The sequence below is a fragment of the Magallana gigas genome, chromosome 4 (assembly GCF_963853765.1).
Source record: "Magallana gigas chromosome 4, xbMagGiga1.1, whole genome shotgun sequence".
NCBI classification, from domain to species: Eukaryota; Metazoa; Mollusca; class Bivalvia; order Ostreida; family Ostreidae; genus Magallana; species Magallana gigas.
In genome coordinates, this window is record NC_088856.1 from 41154447 (window position 1) to 41173560 (window position 19114).

Consider the following 19114-nt stretch of genomic DNA (forward strand, 5'->3'; position numbering starts at 1 on the left):
TTTTTAATTTTAGTCAATATTTACAAGTTTTGGCTAAACGTTTATATGAAATGGTATCATTTTCTGGCACACCATGAATATTTAAAAAATTAATTTAGCTTCTTTTTTTTTTTACTATTTTCTATTTCTATAAAGTCAAAGTATCATATACATATTTTTAAAAAGGTATACTAACATTTGTATTTTTTTTTTGTATTTTTTTATTGTTGTTGCTGTGTATAAAAAAAAACTCATTTCTGCGTTTGGGACAAAATCTATGATTGAGCATGTTGAGGATCGTAAATTAGTGTTCTACACGCTGCACGTTCAATTGACAATAGTGACTTCTTCCAAATATGTATCTCAGATACACGGGCGTACTTTTTTATTCCTGTACTAATATTTACGTTTATTTGAAGAAAAAAATTAAAATCCGGGCAAGTATTTCTTTCGTTGTGTGTTTGTTCCTTCGAAACCATATTGACTCATACATGTATGAACCATTTATTCTAAGACTCTTTTCGCAAAGCCTAGACATACTGCAAGCCAACATTACTTAAGGTAAGGTTTGCGGCTTGCAGTTTTTAGAGGTTGTACCAAAGTTACATACCATTTTGTTCACTATACTAAAGTCTTTTTTCTAACGAAATTCAAATGAATTTTGCCCGTTCCGTTTTATAACTACAAAAGGTCAAAGTTGATGATTTCCAATTTTCATTTTGATGAAATGTAAACAATTTCGTGAAAATATGCACATTTTATATGTGACTATTATGGGGGTTACTTATGCTTAAAATGTTCGAAAATAATATCACTATTAATATCATGATTCACTTTTATTAATTTCTGATGAACTATCTAAAAATAGAATAAAATGCAACAAAAGCCTTAATTTTGGACTACTATTATGTAAACGAAAACATCTTATTTGAAACCTTTCCAAGTCCACCGATTTCAGGAAAAACGTATCTTAGAATATGTGTAATCTGATGTTTCTGAAACATTTTTCAAAACCAGATGAAGCGGATTTCGTTTGCATGGAAATTGATAAAATGCTTGTTTCCTCTTATTTTTTCATTGAAACTAAAAAAAACCCGCGAAATAAAAACAAACTGCAATCAATTATGACGTCATATAAATTTTGACGTCATAACTGAAATGGTGTTACGTCACAAATGATTAATTTTTTTTTATCTATTCTACTTATCAATTATGAATTCCCTTTAGTGACTAAACTATTCTCTCGATATTCAATGTTTTTTTTCAAATTTGCTTCACAATCAGATTCACTAAAAATCTTATACTGAAATTTATATTTTTTTTCGTTTATTGCATAGTCTGAAGAGTCTAGTTTGTTATGATATAATATAAGACGATGCTGTCCTTTGTAATGATTAAATATTCCATGTAAAAATTCATACTAATGAAAAGGATAACTCTTGATTCTAAAAAAAGACAACTATTTGATTAATTAAAGAGTGAACTCTTTGAATACACTGAACAGAAAATGAATATATAAATCTGTTGACAAACATTTTACAGTTTAAGCCCAAATTTCAAATTAAAACCGCGTTAGTGTACTATTGGATGGGATCTCATCCTTTATGAAAAATGTATTTGCGGGTATTTTTGGCTAATGACAGCATCTAGGAGTTTTTTGTAATAAGATATATTTTTTTAATTGAGTTTTTAACTTTCACAACATATATATATATATGTACATACATGACTTATCTTGTACATATGTTTATAATATGTTTTACGGTGCAACCGTTTGGGCGAGCACAGCATGTGATCAAACAATGAATTTTAATAAATCAATAAAAATAAAATTAACAACTTAAAATTTGAATGCAAAAACATTTTAAGTTATCTATTTTTCAGTAAATTTTTAGTTAATAAGATTTGTTATAATTTATTTATTTATAAGTAGAACAGTAGTTTAATCTCAGATACAATGTTGTTGAATAATAAAGATTTTAATATATAAATATTCATTGCACTGTATCTCCTCTTTTAAAGTTATTGTAACGTCAGTTCATCCCCCTTTTTTGCAGTAGACATTTTTTCTTAAACCTTCATATAAAACTTGACTCATTATAGAGCTCCCCCCTCCCCTATGTTAAAAAAATAATATTTCCTTTTTTTCAATATACATATAGAAAATCGACTTATCATGGATTTGCCCCCTCCACTTTAAAAAAAATTTAATGTTTATTTATTATAATTTTTTAATTTACGCTTAAAACTATTTGCTTATCATATTAAAAGAACACGGTGCCCCCCTCCCCCCATGTAATAAATGGAAGTGAAAATAAAGAAACCATTGAACTGCTAAAGAGCTGAAGGATAAGAATTTTCATGATTTTTTTCTTTTTGCTTGCAAAGATGTTTTGGATGAGGGTGTCATCCACCCACCCACTCTTTTTTTTAAAAAGGCGATGCTACGTGTACGTTCCAGGAATTTTCCGTAATTATAGTGAATAAAATAAATGTGAGCATTCATCACAATGAGTGCAATTTACATTTGTTTCCTGTATCTGAAGAAATGTCCTTGTTCTTCAGCTGTTCTTTAGCTTAGACTTTGCAAGATTTTGAGAGGATTTTGGTCATTTCAGCAGATCTACAATAACTTCAATTAGAGTAATGTCACCTTATCAGTGCTTATTGTGACGTCAAAGCTGACGTTGGTTAAGTGTCGCCTGACTCTTTAAAACTCCCCTGAGAAATAAAAGTACGCGAAGTATACTGTTTTATTCACTTAAAAAAGCATGATGTTCTTAAAATTACATATCTTATATATGCTTCTCAAAAGTTGAACTTTGATTCTCGCGAGAACGTGAGGTTGGAAACCATTGGTACTTTGAATTGTGGGTCAAAATTTACTGACGCCAAAAAAATCTATCGGATCAATGTGTAAACCTTTGTGACGTCACTCAATTCATTTTTAATTGAGAGTGTACTGACATGAACTTTAGAGGTAGCACTGATTGTATGTCATATACATAATTATTGTTTTTATATTGTCTTGCTGATACTCGTGAGAGTGTGAGGTGATAAAAATTGCCATGATTACGGGGAACTACTGGGACGATTAAAACAATGCATTACTGGTCCGATTTACTGACGCCAAAAAAATCTGTTGACTGAATGTGCAACTAGTCCGAATTTTCTATTCACACATGCCTTGCCGGTAGAGCTCGCTTCGCTCCGGCGATGCGCGACGGCGAGCTGCTCTCGCTATAATCATCACATATGGATATAAAATGTAAACCCTAATTATGTGATAGATCCCTGTTCTACAGGGATACTTGAGGGAGGAAAAAAGGATAAAACGCAAAAAGGACATCACAGTTCAAAACAAGATTGAGATGTGACACAATAAAGAGACAATTAAACTATATATATATATATATATATATATATATATATATATATATATATATATATATATATCTATCTATCTATCTATCTATCTATCTATCTATCTATCTATCTATCTATCTATCTATCTATCTATCTATCTATCTATAATACAGTGCTACAGCTTTTCACATATTTTTGTCAATAGCTTTCATACTCCTTATATCTACAATTTTTCATTAGCATATATTTGTCAGTCAAGAGCCTTTCTATTATAACATTTTTTAATCCATGTATATTTGGATTTGTATTACTTTTGTATTTACAAGAAAAAATATATTTCTTCACAATAAGAACCAACTAGTTAAAAAATCTATAAATATCTCTATTTTTATATTTTCCAAAGAGAACTGATTGTCTATCAAATGTTATTAACAAATCATACTGTCGCAAAATCCATTCTTCAACAGCAAGCCATAATTCTTTTACAATAGTACATTCATAGAATAAATGCCAATAACTCTCTTCATCTCTTTTACAGAAAGTACATACAGGAGACTCTGTTTTTTTTTTATTTTGAAAAGATATTTATTTGTCGGAACAATCCTATGAAGAATTTGGAACTGTAACCAATGTAGTTTTGATTCTTGTGTAGATTTAAAGGGAAGTTCAAAAATTTTGTGCCAGGTTTCTTGTGCATAGTTATGACCCTTTTCTTTCCGTTTTGGTATAGATGTACATGTTTCTCTCTTTTTATCTAATAATAAGTTGTACATAATTTTGCAGACTTTACGATTATCATTAAACAATAGGATATGATTAGGGATAACAGGTCCATATTCTTTTATTATTTGTAAGTTTGGTATGTTTAAATCTTGTGCATGCAATCTGGTCCTTACAGCAGTTCATAATCTTGCATATTCCATAAAGTTTGTCATTGGATTTATTTGTTTCAATTTTTGAAAGCTTATAAATATTCCAATAATATTAGGTAAATCACCATTAAAAATAAATCTTGTATCAGCAAAGCTTTTAAAAGATACTGATACTGTGATTTTCGAATTGTACCATGTATTATCATTTATAACCTGAGGTTTACTTAACACAGTTTGCTCCTGTATTTTTAACCAGCTAATGAACACCTCTTTCCAGAACGAATTTCCCAAAGTTGTACATAAACTATATGAATAATCTATGCCACTCCTCCATATTTTTGGGATTTTAATTTTCAGAATGGATTCTAGAAGCTATACCCATTTTGTATCAGCCCTAATAAGTCTTTTTATCCAAGTAGATTTGAGTGCAGAAATAAAATCCCCATAATCAATCATTTTGAGACCCCCATGGCAGTAATCATGTACAATTATACTTTTCTTTACTCTATACACTTTGCCACCCCACCCATTTCTTGATTTCCATTGATTTATTAGTTTTCTTATTTCTGAGAGTATTGGTAAATAGTTTAAGTCTTCCATTTCATCTAGTGTTACTGAGAATTTAATACCTAGGAGCTCAAAAGTTAAATTGTCGCAACTCAGTTTCCATAGCGAGTGGTGAAATAACTCTCTTGAAATTTTTTTACTACCGATCCAAACCATTTTGGTTTTTGTGAAATTTATTTTTAAGCCTAAAACCTGTGCGAAAGAGTCTAAAAACCTGTGGATGCCATCATATGATTGGGGTGTACCATCCATTATTATTGAAGTGTCATCTGCGTATTGAGATATTTTATAATCTTCCCCGTCTATGATTATGCCTTTAATATCTTTATCGTTGCTTATTAATATTCCTAAAACTTCAGCACAATGTAAAAATAGGTATTGCAATATTGGGTCGACTTGTCTACAACCTCTTCCAGGGTAAAATATTCTGAAATTACACCGTTTTGAATTACACAAGTTTTTATTCCATTATTAAAGGTTTTAATCCAAGTTTTAAAGGAGGGGCCAAAATTAAAAAGATCTAGTTCTTTCGAGATAAAACTCCATGAAATAGTGTCAAAAGCTTTTTCAAAGTCAATTAACTTTAATAGGCCTGATATATCATTTTGTTCTGTATAGTACATGAGGTCATAAATAAGTCTTATATTTTACCCAATAAATCTTCCTTTAAGAAATCCAGTCTGGTCTTTATTTATCAATTTATCTAGAACTGTTTTCATACGTTCAGCTATACATCCTGATGCTAACTTGAGAATTACATTTAATAAGGTTATAGGGCGCCAATTTTTCAAAAACTTTTTAGGTTTTCCTTCTTTAGGAATGCATGTTATAACACCAAGTTTATTAATTTCTGAAAAACTTCTTATTTCAAAGGATTGATTTATTGCTCTTATAATGAATGAACCTAAGTCTTTCCAATTTTTTTTTTAAAAACTCACTTGTGAAACCATCAGGGCCAGGACTTTTGTCTTTTTTTGTTTTTTAAAGAAATTCAGTACCTCTGTATTCGTAAAAGGACCTTCAAGGGTGTTTAATTCTTCATTATTAAGTTTAGGGCTATTTATTTTTTTCAACTTATCATAAAGACTATATTCAACTATGATTTCTCTTTTTTATACAGTTTTCCTAAAAGGACTTTGTTTCTTTTAATATTTCTGTTTGATCAAGATTGAATGACCCATCTTCTTTTTCTATATTTGGAATTTGTTTGTTAATAAAGTTCCGAGTCTCAAGATTATTAAAATATCTAGTAGGCTTTTCCCCCTCATCAATCCAATTAGACTTTGACCTTATACAATGACCTTTTAATCTATTTTTTCTTATATTGAGTAACTCATCTTGTTTGTCTGAAAGTGAATTTAAAGAGTTTTCTGCTAGATTCTGCTCTAAAGAAACAATATCTTTTTCTATTTTTTTTTCTCTTTCATTTAATTTTTTTTATAAACAGAATATGAGATGAATTTGCATCTTATTTCAGCAAGCAGAATGTCCAAAAAAAGTTGATAATCAATAATGAATTATATCGCGTCATTTCTAATATTATCTAAGTTTTTAAGTTTTATATGGGGCAAACATACTGACTTTTGACCTCCCTAATTATTTTTTTTATAGAATTAATATATGTCATATCAATTAAAAGGGAATTATTAAATTTCCAGAAACCTTTCCCGTTTATAAATTCATTTATTTTATATTCTAAAATCACAGGAGAATGGTCTGATCGATAACTATTTTCATATTTAATTTGTGGTACTCGGTTTGTAAGTGTTTCAGATATTAGAAAAAATTCTAGTCTAGCTTGTTTTATAGGGTTTTTTTCTCCTCCATGTATATCTCTTTAGATTTGGGTTAGTTTCCCTAAATTTGTCTTCCAGAATAAATGTCTGTTGATTTCGATACCTCCATTCTAGCTTTTGGGTTGTTCAAGTGCTTATAGTTCATAGAATCTGAATCTTTATTCATTACTAGATTAAAATCACTCCCATTACAATATGCTGGGTATTTAGATAGGAGTCAATTTTACATAATTTTTCCGAATAAAAATTGGGTGTATCTAAATTTGGACCATATATATTAACCAGTAAAAGGTTCATATTTTCAATAGTGGTATCTAGTATCAGATAATTGCCACTGTTGTCTTTATGTACATTGTGTACATTAAATTCAAAAATATTATTTAAAAGAATTGCTACCCCTATTGAATTTGTTTAATACCTATTAAAAAAAAGCTTTAGATCCCCATTGTGATTGTATTAATATTTCCTTTTTTTCATTAAAAATGTGTATCGTGTAAAAATAAATATTGTAGTTTTTCATTCTAAGATTTTTAAACACATCTTTACTCTTATTAAAATCATTGAGCCCTTGGCAGTTTAAAGTTAATACTTTTAATTTATTTTCCTCAAGATAAGATAAAATTGATATGAATTTTTTAAACAGAGCATTCTATTTGACATCGTGAATGTCAATTTGATTGTCAAATTCAAATACTCCAGTAACATTTACAAAATACACAAACCAGAATTACAACAAATGAATTAATTTAAACTTTTAAAATAATAATGCAAACATCTTATCTATATGCACCATACTGAATCACGGGGCATGATACAGGATCATTAGGGAAACAATTCAAAAGTATTTTTCACATGATTTTATTTTCCCGTTTTTGGTTCTTTTCCATCAAGTTTCTCACTTTGTCACCAAAGCGACACGCATCACTCGTCTGTGCGTTTCTCTTTTTCCAATATACACCTACATCAAATATTCATAATTGATAAAGGCAAAAAATTACACAAACTCAATCAAACATTGAATAATCAAAACCGGGTCACATTTGTCTGCATTCACTGAAAGAAAGTTTAAGCATATTTTTTACAACATACACCATACCAATGCATTGACATCCCTTGGCATAGCATTACAATCTCATAGCATAGCATTGGAATGTCATGCCATAGCATACAATCTCATAGAATCTCATTCGTCATATCACACAATAGAATACCGTAGCACAGCATACAACATAATTTAAAGTCGGTTTTTAATGTTTTTATTTGAAAAAATAAATGTTCATATTGCAGATTAGTTGTAAACTTTGGATTTTTATCATTTTTCTTCCAAATGTGTGGAACTCTTCTGTGTATATAGGCGTTTTTTTCAAGTCTCATAGCATACCATAGCAAAGCATAGCAAACCATATCATTAAGCCCTTCATTTTAATTTCTCATAGCTTTACATACACATCTCATAGCATTGCATAGGAATCCCATTGCATATCATTAAAATCGCATACCATAGCATAGTATAAAATTGTAAAAGTTATGCATGAAATCACTGTAAGGGTTTCTACTTATATAAAGAAAACTATCGAAATTCATGTTGCTTACAAAAAAAACATATCAAACAAACCATCTCGACCGGCCGAATTTCCAGACGCGATATGACATGTCATTAGTCCGCAGATGAGAAGAACAGTGATCTAATAATAGAACAAATACATTGTAAACAGTTGCACACACATCTTAACAGAAAATCTAAATGAGAAGACAAAGGACCTTTTTTACTCAATGTGAGTTTTACCTCTTTTGCTACTTGTCAGTTATTAAAAATTGAAGTAGTTATGTAAAAAACAGCTTCTAGTCAAAAATAGATACATACTTTTTTCGTTCTTTTTTTTCTGATGAAACTGTCCCATTTCCCAACGTTTTCATCTTTTTTTATTCATCAGAGGGATTTTCAAACATTGAAACTTACTTATTTACTATTAATATCATGTTTCAAATTACTGGCTCCGGTTAGATTATTTTTTTGTTTCATGTTAAGATTTATAAGTATATGATGTTACTGTAAAATAACTATAACACAAGGTAACCTAATCACGTATTTCCCGACCCTTTTCACCAAACACGAACACCCGAAGTAGTCTAGTTTTAAAAACGAACATTTATTTCATAAAAAATATAAAAATATCAATGACTACATTCAGTAACAAGTAATTAAGCTAAAAAAAATATTTAACTAAAAAGAATTCATCTGTACAAGATAGAGAGTGATGAGTCTATAAGTCTTCATTATATATCCAGATCTATAAATACTTGTATTATCATTTTTAAATTCACTAATGTTGAATACATGTGGTATATTGTTTTCAAAGACAATAAATTGTTAAATGAAATTGAGATATAAGTAAGACTTACCAGGACTTTGAAATTGGCTACCTCCATCGTACCTGATGACTCTCTTCTTGATGCAGCAATTAGACTATGTGCACTGTATGAAACTAACCTGCTATCTTTATAATTACATTACCTAAAACAAACATTGTATGCATTTCATATCAGACTGGGGTCAGTCATGATTTTGAAATTCATCTATCATAATATCAAAACAAGAAAGCACAGCTTGAAATGAAATCCTCCCAAAAACTGCAATTTTTTAAAATAATCTAGAAGGTCTTTTAAAGCAGAATTTTAAAAATTTTGTTAATTGCATGTTGTTTTAACTTAAACAAAAAAAAAAGCAGAATACCTAACATCTTGTTTAATCTAAAAAACAAAAATTGGAGTGTTATTATACAAAATTTAGTCAAGTTGTAGATTTTTTATCAAAATTGAAATTCACTCTGAAATGCAATATAGTTGACCATATCATTATATCCATATATAATAAGATTTATTTAGAATATAAAATAAATCAAATTATTATAGCAATATTATATTTTGGCTTGACTCATGATTAGCGCCATAATTTTTTGCGCGTAATGGCATACCACACATGACGTCGTTTTGTTTATATATGACGTCATCACACTCCTAGCTGTTAAATTCGAGAGGTGGGTGCAATTTTAAACAAACAATTTTAAACAATTTTAAACAATTTTAAACAAAGCCATAGAAACCATCATATCAAAAAGATTGGACACATCTGAAGGTAGCCACGTCTCCTTTAATCAGTCTGCTACATGTAATAATCAGCATAGTGTACCAAATTTGTCTGATTCAGATGATGTAGTTTGTTTTGATGCAATTTCTCCCTCATGTTCATCACAGTCAATTACAAGTATTCATGATGAAATAAGTATGCATGTACCCCAGTCAGTAAAACAAAAGATAATGAATGGGGAATTTATTGAATTGCATACCCTTTTGAATAAGCAAAATGATTTAGAAGCTCAAGAAAATAAGGTCTTATTCATGAATGGGCAATTTACATTGAAACCTACAAATGTAATCAAAATTACAACAATTGATGCTTGGTTGGATGCTTTTTTCATTTTCATGAGTATTTATTTGTCCGCACATATTGATGAAACTCACAGTCTAATCAAATATATAGCAAATGTTAAACTCGGCGCCAGTCGTGTTTCCGGCGAATTGGGTTGGAGAGTTATGACCGCCAGTTCCGTCTGAGGAAAGCTAAAGACAATTCAATATCATGGGGGAAAATTGACCAGGAGTTATGGCTTCTTTACATTACTCCAAATGTGCATTCAGTTTTGAGAAACACTCAAGCAAGTCCAAAATTATGTTACGAATACAATAACAAAGGTTTCTGTCGTTTACAAAACTGTCAATACCAACATCAATGTTTAAAATGTCAAAACAAACACCCTGCTATCCATTGTTTTGACAAACAATCTTTACAAAAATTTCCCAATTCAAAAAATTTTCAAGCTTCACAATCAGCCTCATCAAATTTTCGTCAGTCAGGCTATAGACACCAATCTAACTCTTTTCGTGGAAAAAACCGGTTCAACTCCAGTTAATGTCAAAAGTATGTGTCCTTATCTAGCAATTTATCCCAATCAATCTGTTGCTTTTGAATTAAGAAATGGTTTTACGTATGGATTTTTTCTACAATATCAAGGTCCGCGAATTTCAACAACCTGTAATAATTTAGTTTCTGTACATGATCATCCTAATGAAGTGAAAGAAAAGATTGACAAAGAAATTTCACTGGGTCGGATAGCAGGTCCCTTTGATACTGAACCATTGTTTAATTTAAGGTTATCACCTATTGGGATGGTTGCAAAAAAAGATGGTGGTTGGCGTTTAATCCATCATCTTTCACATCCTACTGATTTCAGTGTAAATGAATTTATAGATCCGGAAGCGTGTTCTGTTCATTATACTTCTTTTGATGAGGTTTTAGAAATGGTTGGGTCACTAGGTAAGGGTGCTGTATTAGGAAAAATGGATGTAAAGTCAGCATTTAGATTGCTACCAGTTCACCCTTCAGATCACCAATTACTTGGTTTTAAATTCAATAACTTTTACTACTATGATATGTGCTTACCAATGGGATGTTCAATTAGTTGTGCCCTGTGGGAAAAATTTGCACATTTTGTTCAGTGGGTAGTTGAAGTGAAAACTGGAGTTCACACTCTGAATCATTACCTAGACGATTTTATATTTGCAGGAGACACCTCTGAAATATGCGAATTGTTGATGTCTTCATTTAGAAAAACATGTTTTAAATTTGGTATTCCCTTAGCGGAAGATAAAACAGAGGGTCCTAAAACTGTTATTACGTTCCTAGGTATTGTTATAGATACAGATAATATGATTATTAGAATTCCTAATGACAAAATACTGACTTTAGAAACAGCAATTTTAGAAATGTTACAAAAAGAAAAAGTTACTCTTGGAAAGTTACAATCACTAGTAGGTTCTCTTAACTTTTGCGCAAAAGCAATTCCATCAGCTAGAGCATTCAATAGAAGATTTTGTGATGCTATGTGCGGAATTAAGCACTCCAGTCATTTCATTAGAGTAACGTCTGGGATGAGATCAGATCTTTGTGTGTGGCTAGATTTTATACACAAGTACAACGGTAGCTTAAATTTCATGAATGCCAATTGGTTATCAAATGACCAACTACATCTTTATACTGATAGCGCAGGCAATCATCAGTTGGGTTGTGGTGTCTACTTCAATGGTCAGTGGGCTTATTTTGAATGGCCCGCCTGCTGGAAAGACCTCGACATTATGTCAGATATAACTTTTTTGGAATTAGTGCCAATTGTTCTTGCAGTTGATTTATTTAAGACTCAATTTTGTGACAAAAAGATTTTATTTCACACCGACAACAAAGCTTTAGTTTCCATTTTAAACAAAAAATCGTCAAAGTCAGTTAGGGTTATGGAATTGAATCGGCCTTTAGTTTTATATTCCATGATTCACAATATCTACTTTAAAGCTTGTCACATTGCTGGTTATAACAATGCTATTGCCGATTCTATTTCACGCAAACAGTGGACCAGATTTCGAGCTCTTGTCCCAAAATCCAGGCCACGCCCGATCCAGATTCCAGAAGATTTTATAGAAATGATCTCGAAGCTGAAATAAAACGCTTAACGCTTAATTCAATAGCACCAAAGACAAAAAATTCTTACTCATCTAGTCTTAGAATTTTTTAGCAATTCTGGCTGTTATACGAACTCAATTTAATTTGGCCTCCCCCTGTTTCACACATTTGTAGTTTTATTGCTCATCTATCGCTTAAAGGTTTAGCCCATGCTACTATTTCTTCTTATATATCCGGTATTGGTTTTAAATGCAAACTTGTAGGAGCTTCGGACAACTCTCAAAATTTTTTAGTCAGAAAATTATTGGAAGGAATCAAAAGGTCAAAACATTCAAAAGATTGCAGACTTCCGATTACAAAAAACATTCTCAAAAAACTTATTAATGTAACATCATTAGTATGCTCGTCAAAGTTTGAGACTATCCTTTTTTCATCGGCATTTTCTTTGGCTTATCATGGTTTCCTTCGAGTTGGTGAATTTACTGCTAATTCAAATGGCAAAAATCAAACCATTCGTATAGAACATTTTAAATTTAAAACAAATCACAAATCGGGGGAGGATTACATAGAGTTAAAAATTCCTTTCACTAAAACTGATCAGTCAGGAAAGGGAGTATTGATAACGTTGGAGCCAGCAAAAAACTCTATATGTCCTGTATTATGGTTGAAAAAATATCTGTCAATCAGACCAATTGTTAGTGGGCAGCTATTCATGCATTTGAACGGCAGTCCCCTTACAAGATTTCAATTCTGCTCAATATTAAATAAATGTCTAGAAATTGCCGGTCTTCCAAACTCTCGCTACAAATCTCATTCCTTCCGTATTGGGGCGGCTTCAGATAGTTTCTCTTACGGGCATTCAGAATCAGAAATTAAAAAACAAGGTAGATGGAGTTCCAATGCTTTTCAGAATTATATTAGACTTCAGTAACGTCTAGAGTCATTTCTAATATTTTTATATAGATAGTGGAAAGGTTGTTTAGATCGTTGGTTCATCGATTATTAAATGGGCATTCTTCTACGCCAAAAACTCCATAGATGGTGTGAATTTGGGATTAGAAAGACATAACTATAGTTTGTTTTGGCAAGGTAAAGGAGGAATGAATTGGTTCGACATTATTCCAAAAATAAAGCTATTATTAAGGTATGAATCTCCTCCAGAAATCTTAGTTATTCACTGTGGTGCTAATGATATAGGCAAAATCCCATTACTACGTTTTCGGGCAATTATGCAATCTACAATTACAGAATTGAATCAAATTCTTCCCAATACAACTATAGGGTGGTCAAATATGCTGCCAAGGATATCCTGGCGTTTCAGCTCCGACGTTAAATCTCAAAATCTTGCTGCCATTAGACTTAACAATTTTATGAATCGCTTAGTCTCGGTAAATGGTGGTTTCTTTATTAAATACCCAGAAATCACGTGGCATGCAAAAGAGATGTTTCGTAGTGATGGTGTTCATCTGTCAAACATTGGTAATTGTGTATTCCTATTTAACTTACAAAGGGCTTTGCAACAAGTGTGTTTTCCGGAAAAAATATATTAACTAGTTTGACTTTGCTTGTGGCCACACCTACATAAGTATATATACATGTACAGTATGTTGAGCGTCTCTCATTCCACCAAACTTTGTTGGCGGTGGTTGTCTTTTCAATAGACAACCATTTGGCGCTTATTCGAGACGCGTTTTATCTAATTTACATAGCTTACAACTTCTGCTGAGTATCTGCTCACCCAGTACCAGTATGAATGTTGTCATAGTTTATAAGTATTATAAAACTTCTATAAGGATAAGGTTATAAGGATAAGGTTTATAAGGTTATAAGGATATAAGGGTATAAGGATAAGGATTATAAGGGTCAATATGTTATAAGGATAAGGATATATGTTGCAACATTGTATACAAAAGTACATGTGAATTTTATATAGATTATATTATGTAGGTCGTGGCCATAATCGCCAAAATATATAGAATAAAACAATTGATGAACTTTACGCTTGTCTTCATTGTCTATAATAATAAGATTTATTTAGAATATAAAATAAATCAAATTATTATAGCAATATTATATTTTGGCTTGACTCATGATTAGCGCCATAATTTTTTGCGCGTAATGGCATACCATACATGACGTCGTTTTGTTTATATATGACGTCGTCACACTCCTAGCTGTTAAATTCGAGAGGTGGGTGCAATTTTATCCCACCCTCCCTAACCCCATTCTTAATAGTAGTTATATGTATATCTTGATATGAAATTATTCATAATATTGAAACTGTTATTTAATGTTACATATAACTGTATCAATTATGTCATGCGCTCATTTTCTGCCGTAGTTTTAATGCTATTTTCAGATAGCCAGGACGATGAAAGCAGCAGTTAAAGTGTGAATCAGTGAGTGACTTTGTGCAGAGACTTGGAGTGATTAGTGAGTGGCATTTTGAAGAGACTTGCTGCTCATCTTTAAATAACAATAGTTCTTTTTTATTTCGTCACGACCTACATGTCATAATGAGGTAGCGCTTATTCGAGGCGCGTTTTATCTGATTTACATAGCTTACAACTTCTGCTGAGTATCTGCTCACCCAGTACCAGTATGAATGTTGTCATAGTTTATAAGTATTATAAAACTTCTATAAGGATAAGGTTATAAGGATATAAGGGTATAAGGATAAGGATTATAAGGGTCAATATGTTATAAGGATAAGGATATATGTTGCAACATTGTATACAAAAGTACATGTGAATTTTATATAGATTATATTATGTAGGTCGTGGCCATAATCGCCAAAATATATAGAATAAAACAATTGATGGACTTTACGCTTGTCTTCATTGTCTATAATAATTATGTAATGATAATCAAAATTCTACAACTATTTATTATACAATAAAATACCTTAAAAAAAAATGGACATCAGGCAATGCTTTTGTAAGTCTAATCTTTAATGATAATTGTCCTTTATATTAAGAAAATGTACTGCATATCTGATTCCAAAACGCATCACACTATAGCTACATGTTTGATGTTCCAGTGTATAGTTATTCCGATTTCAAATTAATAATTTAACTAATTTGATACAGGGAATATCGTTATATCAATGTCTTATTTAAAGATAAAAAAAACCGCATACAGCTTGCAAACAACAAAACCAAAGCATATAGAATTCAAGGTTGTTTTTTTTTCAACTTGAGCATGACGGAAAACATCCACTGTGATTTAAAACTTTGCGTAATCTAAAGTTAAAAAGTATGAATTGTCATTAATATGCATTGCGATACTGCCCTGGGCTGACCCTCGTGCATATATATGATGTATCGTAATTCATACATTTAATACATCGCATACAATTTATTATATAATGATAAAAAATAGACAATAATATGAACTGCTGTTTTAATTTAATTTTAGAACAATTACGCAGGTTTCTACTTATACCAGGTTTTTCTTTGCTATACAAACAACCTTGTAAATTGGTCGTTTTATGCAGTTTGATGTATACATATGGGTAAAGCTGCTGCATATATAGCTGTTCTAAGTTTCCAAAGACTGCATTCTAGTGTTAGAGTTTTAAAATTATATTTAATTTTACTGCCTTTACGCTATTGCTGTTTGTTATTTGATAATAACAGTGAATTTGGTGAATTCAAAGCCTATTACTTCCTAGATATTTTTGGTATATCAGTATTCCTTACTAATTTTTGTTTTTGTGTTGCGTTTTTTTTTTCATGAGATGTTAACAGAGCGCCAAATACGTTTCAAAGCTTTCTAATTAGATACTAAAAGTTAACACGATAAACAAGGGAAATCATTACCAAATTAGCTGTTAGACATACCTATTAATCTGCGGATTTTTCTTAGTTTTGACAACTAAAACTTTTTTTAAAAATTCTATGACATGAAACTGTCAATGAGTATTGCGAATTAATGTTTCTGTGACAAAATACAAGATAAATAATATGATTGATTTTATATAAAACAAATTAGCATTTGACATACGTCGTCAACAGACCGAAAAGAAACGTTGTACAGTGTCAAATCATGTTTTTGTTTTCTTATTCCTTAGACTGACATTTCTGAGTTCTGAGCTACTTGGGGTTTTTTCTGGAATAGCAAGATTTTTCCTCATTTTTCGTTAAAGTTTTAACCGAACGGACTTCTGCTACCAAAAAATTGAAAAAAGTGCAGTAAGTATCTTTAAAGATCACTTTGATATTTACATAAATTGCTGCGGGGAAAAGAAGAATTCAGTGGTTATAACAAAAGCAGCGTCAGTAACTTGATTCACGCGTTTATGTCTTAATGTAAACTGCTACCTGAAAAAAAAAATAATCATTAACTACTCATGACACAATTTTGTAAAGACGGGAATAGAAATGCGTCATAACATCTCAACGGGTCACATTAATTTTACAACCGATTACTTGCATTATAAAGAATATGTTCTCGTTTTAATGACATACCAGTTTCTGCCTTCAGCAGGGATGTTCTGTTGGCTATTTCGATAGCTTGTAATTCCTTGGTATTCTTTTTTTTTTATTTTACTGATTATGAGCATCAACAATTTTTATTTAGATAATGCATAATGACTTTACATAAATTTTGTCCTGGCTTCAGTCCTACGAGTCCAACGAGTAATGGTATGGGGGAATATATGTAGTATTGTACCAATGGGTATTCATAAACTATTTTTAAATCTTGCTTTTATAATCTGTCATTAAGCAAATAAACAAGTGCACGATTTAGAGAAATTAGAGATGTTGTTTTAAACAAATTGTGAATTTCGTGAGTTTTTAAAAAGACAGAGCTCTATTGTAAATGTAATGTAATGCTAAGATATATAGCATTATATAGTTTTACTCCCAATATCACCATTTAAACCCCCACTTCCAAAAATGCAAAACCAACAAAACAATACTTAAGATGTTTACGTATAGTGTATATGCCGCGCATTTCAGTGTGATCAATCAAGAAAGGTTATCAAATTTTCAAACAAAATACCCAGGAAAGACATATTCATGTAACACTATTCTTCATGCTATAGAATTCGTACACTGGTGAACTTCTCATTTTCTTCAAAATACGAATTCACCCGATGCCTTTCATATTCGTAAGACAAGTGTCCGAGTCCTTATTCTAATCTTCGCTAGCCAAGTATTCGCTTCTCATTTCATCATATGAAAATATATAACGAATCGGACACTTGGATAGCTAAGATGAAAACTCCTTAGATTTTCCCTTTTTAATTGTTTTATCTATATATGCTCATCTCCTTACTTTACAACTGAAAAAATAGAGATAGAAAGTAAGTTAAATAAAATAAGACGAGACTACCCTTCATAATGATAAAAGGTAGCAAGAAAAAAATCATAAATTATTTAAGATAACAGTGGCCATCGTTATATAGATTGCAAGCTGCTTCCATTCATATGACTCCCCTTTATTTAATCCTTAAAAATTAACACAGACCGTTTATTGCATAATGAAACGTCAGTTTCAAATTCAGATTACATGACTTATACATAGTATTGTTAAAGTTTTCAACTATGTCGACTAAGCGTTAGCAAATGCATAAATCAAAATGAATTATTTTAAGATTTTTTTTTCCAAATTATTAGCTTTAATTACATGTACTGGTTAGGCATATGCAAGTGTGCCTCGGCTAAATGTTGCTGGCCGTTGTACATGTACATATGCATATACCTTAACCAATTAAACAAAACAGAGAATCCAACAGCCATTGTAGGTACCTACCAATACCAAATTGAATGTGATATTATATAAATAGTGCCTGTTTGGGAGGGTAACAGTTGAAATTGACACCCCGAGAAAAACCATTGTCAAAGCGTCGGTTGACAATGGTTTTCGAGGGGTGTCAATTTCAACTGTATCCTCCCAAACAGGCGCTAATTATTTTATTATACTAAATGTCTTAATTTTAGAGAATATTTTACTACTCTTGAATAGAAATGACGTGAATTCTACGGCAAACTGTTTCGCATAACTTACGCGCATGTAACAATTTGTTGTGTTACCCGTTACCAAGTGTGTTGCTAACGCTGAGGGTAATGGAACAAATTATCAACTGCGTCTAAACCAATCAAATTGAATTTCAGTATTTAACATGAAAGTATAATAATCTCATTTGTAAATCATTCTAATTTCAATGCATGCATACCACACTATTCAACACAAATTTTTCTAGAGTAAAACTATATACTCATAGAGTTAAGAACAAAATCACTGAAAAATATTTGAATAAACAATTTGTTTAATGATTTTTTCTTTTTGCAACTTTATTGTGAATTATCCACACGATCACCCCTGAATGTGTGTCTGGCTCTTCAATGTCAAACTACATGCATAAGCAAATTCATATTAACAGCATCCTCAATGTTTGGACCTGCGATTACAAATCCTTGAATTTTAAATATATTGTCATAATTAATTGCTAAATGGAAACAAAATTTATTGTTAGGAACATTAATTAATCCACGAAAACCTAGATTTATTACGCAAAAAATACACGATAAAATGTACATATTTTTTTTTAGAGATCACAAATTTGAAAAGCCATAATATATCAAAACCTAATTAGGGAATTCAATATTGAAGGAGCAAAATGGATCAGGAATATTTATTTGAACACAGTCTTTAAAAACTCTTGATTTCAACTATAAACTTCTTAAGGATTACGTTCACTCAGAATGAAAAAAAAATATCCACTGATGAAAATGAAAACCCATCTGTTGTGTATTACAGTCAGTTTAAGCATATTTTTTACAACATACACCATAGAATAGCAGAGCATTCAAATAGTCTCTTGTTCATTATAAAAAAGACTTATTAAATGTGGAAATCATATCTGAGGTTGTTTTATTTATTTTGCATACTAGCTACATGTACAAATCTAAAGCCACGAAGACAAAGTAAATCTGGATGCGTGTTGCTTATTCCAGAACAGAAAAAAAATGTTTGAATTATATCAGTTCTCAAATGTTCAGTGTTCCTGCAAT

At 31.0% G+C, this 19114-nt stretch overlaps 2 long non-coding RNA genes across 2 annotated transcripts; one reads left to right on the forward strand and one right to left on the reverse strand.

The window, feature by feature from the left end:
* Positions 1 to 7424: 7424 nt before the first annotated feature.
* On the reverse strand, positions 7425 to 9047 carry LOC136274824 (uncharacterized). The gene is made up of 3 exons (XR_010713238.1): positions 8984 to 9047; positions 8196 to 8265; positions 7425 to 7538 (listed from the first exon to the last, which is right to left on the reverse strand). It is a non-coding gene; the product is annotated as an uncharacterized lncRNA (long non-coding RNA).
* Positions 9048 to 9664: 617 nt separating this feature from the next.
* Positions 9665 to 14920, forward strand: LOC136274805 (uncharacterized). The gene is made up of 2 exons (XR_010713222.1): positions 9665 to 9716; positions 13056 to 14920. It is a non-coding gene; the product is annotated as an uncharacterized lncRNA (long non-coding RNA).
* The last annotated feature ends 4194 nt before the right edge of the window (positions 14921 to 19114 follow it).